At 45.0% G+C, this 8012-nt stretch overlaps 1 pseudogene; it reads left to right on the plus strand.

Moving 5' to 3' along the window:
• The first annotated feature begins 6757 nt into the window (after nucleotides 1-6757).
• On the plus strand, nucleotides 6758-7399 carry LOC105491985 (gamma-glutamylcyclotransferase-like; annotated as a pseudogene).
• The last annotated feature ends 613 nt before the right edge of the window (nucleotides 7400-8012 follow it).

Genomic DNA, 8012 nt, shown 5'->3' on the forward strand with positions numbered 1-8012 from the left:
AGTGCATGTCAGACACCATCTGCTGATTCCCAAAACTAATAAGAAGGTCTTTGCAAGGACTGCCATTCTCTACTGAAAGATTCAGAGGAGGAAAAAAAAACAACTGTGCAACAAATGCTGTATTTTTGTTCACAAAAGATAAGGTATATTCAATTCAATCAAATTTTATGGAGAACCTCCGGGTCGGACTGCAGGGCATGGAAAGGTGCATTCTCTTCAGCCCTCAACTAATGCACATACGGGAAGCTTAGTCCAGAAATTTCTGGGATTCAGAGGAGGGAAAAAACTGAAATATCCACCCTTGAGATATTTTTAGTATCACCTCAAATCTCCAATGCCTTGGCTGGGGAAACCCCAAAGATCCCCAATATTAACAATGCCCCAGGATTCCAACTCTCTGGGTCCTCTGACCTCAAGTTCCTGAGTTCCCCTCGGCCAGGTACCTCTGAGTTCTCCAAAAGAAAACACTCACATAGAAGGGAAAGTCATGCTGGAAACTCCAATAACAGGAGACTGGTTGAATGTATGAGGGTACATTCACAAAATGGAATCGTGAGTAGCATTCTAAAAATGAGTTAGGGGTACACTGCTCAAGGTCAATTGCAAAGTGGCCAGGGCTGGGGCGGAACAGCAGCAGAAATGATACTGTTTAAGGAAAAATACGTGAAGGGCGTCCCCAGAAGGAGACACGAGAAACTGGTAACAGCAGTTGCTTTTGGCGAGAGGAACTGAAGCTAGGGGTCAGGAATGTCAGGAAACACATTTTTATAGGAGTTTTTGTAACAATAAATCAGAGTTACTTTAAAACATTTCCAAGAAGGAATTGGGGTAAGAGAAGCCATCACATGTAAACGTTGGGGAACCAGTTTCAACTTCACCGAAGATGCCCTAGAGGAGGAAAAAGTTCCTTTTAGAACACCTGCTACCAGGATCTCCTCCCCTGGCTTTCCTGCATCACCCCTTTGGCTCTGTTGGGTTTTTTCATGCCGTACACCAGACTTTAATTCTACCCTCTTCTTCAAAGTCACTGCATGGAAACGCCCCCTCTCAATGATCTGCTTAAACCAACAAATCTATATAGGTCGTGTGAATCACTCCACTACCCTAGAGCATAAGAATTGCCACATTTCAGCCGGGCACGGTGGCTCAGCCTGTAATCCCAGCACTTTGGGAGGCTGAGGTGGGCGGATCACGAGGTCAAGAGATCGAGACCACCCTGGGCAACGTGGTGAAACCCCGTCTCTACTAAAAATACAAAAATTAGCTGGGTGTGGTGGCGGGTGCCTGTAGTCCCAGCTACTCAGGAGGCTGAGGCAAGAGAATGGCGTGAACCCAGGAGGTGGAGATTGCAGTGAGCTAAGATTGCGCTGCTGCACTCCAGCCTGGTGACAGAGCGAGACTCCATCTCAAAAACAAACAAAAAAAAGAATTGCCACGTTTCTTAATTTCTCTAAAGAAAATTAAATCTGGCCCAGTCCCCAATCACCTTGCCCTCATCCCTCCCTTGGGAAGATCAAAGAAGTCTAGAGTCCTAGAGTTTCCACCATTCAGGAACATTGGGCAGGGGCCTTCAGTGCAGCATGGTAGCCATGCTCCTTGTCCAGGCCCCCAGGACAATGTCCCCATCTGCAGGCTCCTCTGGTGGCCCCCACCATCTCCAGGTCAGGCAAGATCCTTGGCCCTTTCACTTGGCCCCCAGTTCCTAAGACTCTGGGTCTCCTCCCCAGGTATCCAGGGCCTCAGTTCACTCGGTTCACCTGAGATGTATATCTCAACTTGGGTGCTGGATGGTGAATGGCACACAAGTCCCCACCACTCAAGACTGGCCACCCTCTCTCTGCCATCAGAGCCAGGCCACTCCCTTCTTCTTCTCAAAGCCTTGTTGCCGTCCCCTACCTCTCTCCAGCTTACATTTCAAAACAACATCTCCATTCTAAAAAGCAAAAGAGCTTAGCATTTGTCCATTCCACACCCAGGACAAGGGAATCCAGAACTCAGAACACCTGTGTCTGTTCATGCCATAAGGGGGAAGAGGAAGTTACCTGCACAGCAAAGCAACTCCACTCAGGATTCACCCACCACTCTGCTACACCCTCCCCTCAGTAAATCTTTGTGCTTCAAGTGGCAGAAAATACTTTCCATAAATAAATGGGGATACACCCAAAGGGAGGTGAGGGCTGTCGTTAGCCAGGGTCCCTGAGACTCAGTTTCCTGGATTGAAAGTCACAGGGGAGTAAATTTCATAGTGAAACAGCACCTCACAGAGCAGGTAAACTTCCCAAGACATGGCAGAGAAGCCTGTGCGCCATGTGAATTTTCTGCCTCCCAGCAAAGACGGAAAAGACACCTTTGAGTGTGTTTTCCTCTGAGGAAGGAAGGTCTCTGGAAGGAGCATAAGTCCAAGAGGACTCCCGGGGTTCCAATTTAATTGTTCCGGGTTGGGGCCCAGACAGGTATTTTTAAAGCTTCCCAGGAGACTCTCCTGTACAGACAGGTTGAAAGCCGGTTATGTAAAGGCCTACAGTATTGTGTTTCCTCTGTACCATGAGTTGGTTTCCCAACCCCAGTCTCCATTTTCGCATCGCCCAGCCTCACACCAACACCTGCTGTGTGTTCTCCAAGCTTCTATGTTCCTCACAGTCTCCAGGCCAACACATTTGGATGCCAAAATCCCCTGCTCATGTTTAGGGCCTCTTCCCCTCCTGGCACCCCCTTGTGGTATCCCAGATGCTGAAGTGGAGGCCTCAGGAACCCTCACTTAGGCATTAGAGGGAGTGTGGCTGGCACTAGCCTAAACAGCTGAGACCCTTTTGCCTTGGTAGCCAGACGGGATGCAGAGGGCAGCCACAGAGTACCACAGCAGGCTTTGGGGATGCTGCAGAGTGGTGGCCCAGGGTTTCCACAGCTGTGCCTTATGTCCCCATCTCCTCCGCTGGCAGGGCCTGGACTCCCTCTTCCATGCTGCCCTGCCCTCATTGTGGAGATTCTCACCTCTCTTCTGTTCCTTCACCAGCTTCACTTGCTGTGAGGTCAATGACTTCCTTCCTGCTACTGAGACATGTGACTGGTTACTCTTGGAGCAGTGAAGGCCTGGGAAGGACATGGGGATCCATCAGGCTGGTTTAGATTAGCCTATGTGACTCCAGGTTGCCGTGTTGGTTCTATTGTAATGGACCGACCTGGACCCATGGTTGGCTCCAAACCTCCCCAGTCAGCATCTTCTGCGTCAGTGTTTCCAACCCTCATTGTAAAAAGTTACCTTTCTCAGATTTTTGATAGGGGATTCAGAAGACTGACTTGTTGCCACCACTCACCTCCCTCCACACACCCCTTCCTCAGCTTGCCCTGTGCTTGAGTATTTTCAGCAATCCAGATAGAGCCAGGCAAGCAGGGGTCTTACCTTGAGCAGAAGGACCTCAAGAGGCTGCGTCATGAAGACTTTCCATCTCGGGCTGTTGTTTTGCCCTTTGAGACCAGCCGCTCTGGCAGCATCTTAGTGTGAGCCAAGAGTCAGATGTTCCTTCCCCATGGGATGATGGTGCCCTTGTCAGAAAGCCCCCTCCATTTCTGATCATCTGCTGCTTCTGTCACACGCAGACTGGCTCTCACCAGTGCCAACACCTATTCCTGCATGTCAGTTATGGCACAGGGCCTGGGGACCATCTCATGCTCCAGCCCTTAGGCATCACCAGTCACACAGAGACAGTCTGTTTTCTTCCTTCCTCCCCACTGCCATGTCACTGCTGAAGGGCCAAGACCTTTTGAGATGGACTTGCAAGATCGGTGTCTCCACATTTCTCTGAATACTGCAGAAGCAAGATACTTGGGCCTGCCATGACTACCAAACCCTCTGTCCCCTCTTTCCCAGCGTGGTCATGATTAGTAGACCTGGATGTGTTTCATGTTCGTATTAACTCCTGTCTGGTTCTCCAGTTTCCCATGAAGGCCTCAAAGAGTTGATTACGTACTTTTCATTTTTGGTACTTACTGTTTCTCTTTATTTTCTTACGTAAGTCATATAGGAATATATCCTGATCGTGTAAGTTTCAAATAATATAGAAACCTACAGAGGAAAGCTGAAAACCTGCACCATCCTGCTCCAGGTCACTCCTGCTCAAGGTCGCACTGCCCAGTCCCCTGTCTAGGCACCCACACTGCACAGAACATGCATCTATACATGTGTAATTTTTTTTTTCATTTTTTAGATGTAGATATTACTTTGCAAAGTAACAAACTTAGTATGTTTTTTGCTTGGAAATGTTTCATGTTAGGATATACAGCTCTATCTCATTCATATATAATCATACACACATGTATATAATGCTTTCATACCCTAGATTGTTATATTCATAAAAAAGAGATTGTCCTACACACATGGTTCTGCACTTTGTTTTTTGTTTTTTGTGAGTGGTTTTGTTTGTTTGTTTGTTTGTTTTCTTCTTGTTTTGTTTTGTTTTGAGATGGAGTCTCACTCTATCACCCAGACTGGAGTGCAGTGCTGTGATCTCAGTTCACTGCAACTTCCACCACCCAGATTCAAGCGATTCTCTTGCCTCAGCCTCCCAAGTAGCTGGGATTACAGGCACATGCCACCATACCCAGCTAAGTTTTGTGTTTTTGGTAGAGATGGGGTTTCACCGTGTTGGCCAGGCTGATCTCAAACTCCTGACCTCAAATGATCCACCCATCTCGGTCCCCCAAAGTGCTGAGATTACAGGCGTGACCCACTGCACCCAGCCCACTTTGATTTTAGACACAGAATACTCAGCACATACATTCCTTCCTTGGTTTTATCAACAATTGCATCCTCTTTCATAGTTTGGATGTGCCAGAAATATATTAGCTAGAAGCCCACTGGAGAACATTTTGTCACAAGTACACTTCTCATCTATCTGTGTGAGAGTCCTGTAGTTGAACCTCATATTCTGCAGAGGAGTAATGAAATATGAAAGCCGAAAGTTACTACACAGGGAAAAAGTGCTGGATGGAAAGGAATGGCAGAAAGGATTCTTGGATGAGGAAGGGCTAAGTGGCTGTTGTTTCCTCTTGATTCCTTTCCTAAACTTTCTGGTGATGTGAGTCAATAGTTATTATTAGCTCAGAGTTTTACCTTTCAGTTTCAGCTTTAGTTTGACCTCAAGCTCTTTTGACAAGTCATTCCAAGTGACAGTTCCATCTACACATGAGCCCAGAGATTGTTTCTGGGTGGGACAAACTGTCCTTTCTAATTGAAGATGCTCTATCCCTAAGTGATTCATTTCCTTTGAGCATCTCAGCTCATGTTTAATTTCTTTGCAACCAGGTGTGTGAATGTAACTCTTCTGTATAAGGCAAGTCTATACCCATACACCTGATATTAATAAACTATTGATTTCATGTTTGTTGCATTGCTAAATTTACAGCCTAGGCAATTTGTTTTCCTCCAGAAGTACTGCCTCCATAATTAAATAGACTTCATTTAATTGTGGGGTCATGTTAACCAAAATTATGTTTCCCAAAAGCTTGAAAGTATTTTTTAAAAAACTTTTATTGTTTTGTTTCAGCATTTCTGACATTGCTACACAAATTCAGTCATGCAGCTCACCGAGTGCCTACTGAATTTCCTGTCACGCAGAGCCTGAATTTCCTGTCATTGAGCATAACCTTTTAAAAATATTATTGTTTTTTTAAACCCTGGCACTAAACCAGTTTTCATCTTCATCTTGACTTAATGCCTCCCCACTCTGCTCTCTCATCTTCTTCTCCTGGCTCCACTCACCTCCTCTGTAGCCAGGAACCCACAGTTGGCTATTTCGGCCATGTGTCCAGAGTCTGGAATCCGTTGTCCCCTTGGGCTTGCACTGTGGCCAGTTAGCTTGCCCATCCTCAGCCTCGGCACCCTCCTTGTCTGTCCCCTCCCCGCCCCCTCTGGTGCACCCTCCAAAGGTGCACCTGTCTTTTCTGAGGTCAGTCCCACTGCCTGGCCCTCTGTCCCCTCCTCCAGTGCTGTTGGTGACTTTGCTCCATCAAGCATCCTCTTTTTCTCTCTCTGTCTCTCTCTCGCTCATATTTCCTCCCGTCAACTAGTTGCTTCCTCTACAAAAGGAAAAAATAAAACAAATATAGTCAAGGTTCCCTTAAACAAAAGATGCTTTTTCTCAACACTGCTATTCCCTCAGGTTATTATTGTATCTCATACCCTTCTGCCACCATTCTTTAAAGTCTAGTCCAAACTGGTTTCTCCACCTCCCTACATCCCAGTACCTACTTTAAATAAATAAAACGAGTAAACATACAAGTGAAAGTGCATATGGTAAATAGTCAATGAAGAAAGATGGAAAATAAAAAGCCCCTTCCTCATCTGACTGATGGGGAAATTATTAATTAATTAATTAATTGAGTCATCAGTCCCTTTTTAGAAAAAATAATATATATTGATTTTATATATTGTATTGTGTATATATATAACATATTATATATATTGTACATATACCCACACCTGCAAATATATATGTAATCTTCTAAATTTCACACATATGGAATCATACGCTGGTCTGACCTTTTTAAAAAAATTTAATAACATATCCTGGCACAAGAATCCAAAAATAGGGGTTGCCCCTGGTGAGAGAATCTGAACTGATGAGGAATAGGGTAAAAGAGCAACTTGCTGGAGGCGGTGGCCAGGGAGTCACTGGGCCAGGGTCCTGGGCCGCCGCGCTGCTCTCTCTGGCTGCTCCTCACAGCTCTGCTCCAGGTTCCCGTTCAGGCAGCAGTGGGACATGGCGAACTCGGGCTGCAGGGACGTCCCGGGCCCGGATGAGGACAGTTTTCTGTACTTCCTCTACGGCAGCAACCTGCTGACGAGAGTATCCACCTCCGAAACCCCTCAGCGGCGTTTTTTTGTGTGGCCCGCCTGCAGATCGAGACCATCCAGGCCAACATGGTGAAACTCCGTCTCTATTACAAATACAAAACTTAGTTGGGTGTGGTGGCGCACACCTGTAATCCCAGTTACCCAGGAGGCTGAGGCAGGAGAATGGCTTGAATCCGGAAGGCGGAGGTTGCAGTGAGCCGAGATTGCGCCACGGCGCTCCAGCCTGGCGACAGAGCGAGACTCCGTCTCAAAAAAAAAAAAAAAAAAAAAAAAAAAAAAAAAAAAAGGAAAATATGTTGCAATAGAAGTTAAAGTTTCAACTCAAGAAGAAAGAGAACTAACCTGTCAAAGTTATCTGATGACAAATTACGAAAGTACTCCTCTGTCTTCACAGTATAAAAAGATTATTTGCATGGGTGCAAAAAAAATGGTTTGCCACTGGAGTATCAAGAGAAGTTAAAAGCAATAGAACCAATTGACTATACAGGAAAGGTCTCGGAAGAAATTGAAAACATCATCAAAAAGGGGGAAACACAAACTCTTTAGAACATAATGGAATATATCTAAGGATATTCTGTGTGCTAATATAAAATATTTTTAACACTTGAGAACAGGGATCTGGGGGATCTCCATGTTTGATTCATTTTCAACAGTGCTCTGAAGGAATATCTCACTTGGGTGACTCCTTGTTTTCACACTATAAAAATAAACTGAGTTAGGAGTTAGACAATTTAAAAGGGGGATATGGGACCCTGAAATGTATGACAAATGGATGTGAGTTACCCTTCTGTAAACACTGAAAGCTCTTCTCTTGACTTGATCTTAAGTGTCTCCTTGCTTCGGTAAAGAATAGATTTGTAGCTTGCTTGATGATGGTGCTGGTGAATTGCTCTGCTCTGTCTGAGATTTGTAAAAATCAGATTAATGAGAGTAATCTGCAGATAATTGATAATAACATTTTGAAAACTGGAAAGATGGTATACTGTTTTTAGAGGAATAAACATGTTTGTGGTTTTTAAAAAAAGAGAAACTTGCTTTGCACTGTATACCCTTTTGTATTATTAGGATTTTATACTATGTTTACATGTTGCCTATTTAATAAATCACTTAAAGTGATTTATGTATCTTGAATATCTTTCCATATTAGCATGTACAGACA

Source organism: Macaca nemestrina, chromosome 6, assembly GCF_043159975.1.
Source record: "Macaca nemestrina isolate mMacNem1 chromosome 6, mMacNem.hap1, whole genome shotgun sequence".
Taxonomy (NCBI): domain Eukaryota; kingdom Metazoa; phylum Chordata; class Mammalia; order Primates; family Cercopithecidae; genus Macaca; species Macaca nemestrina.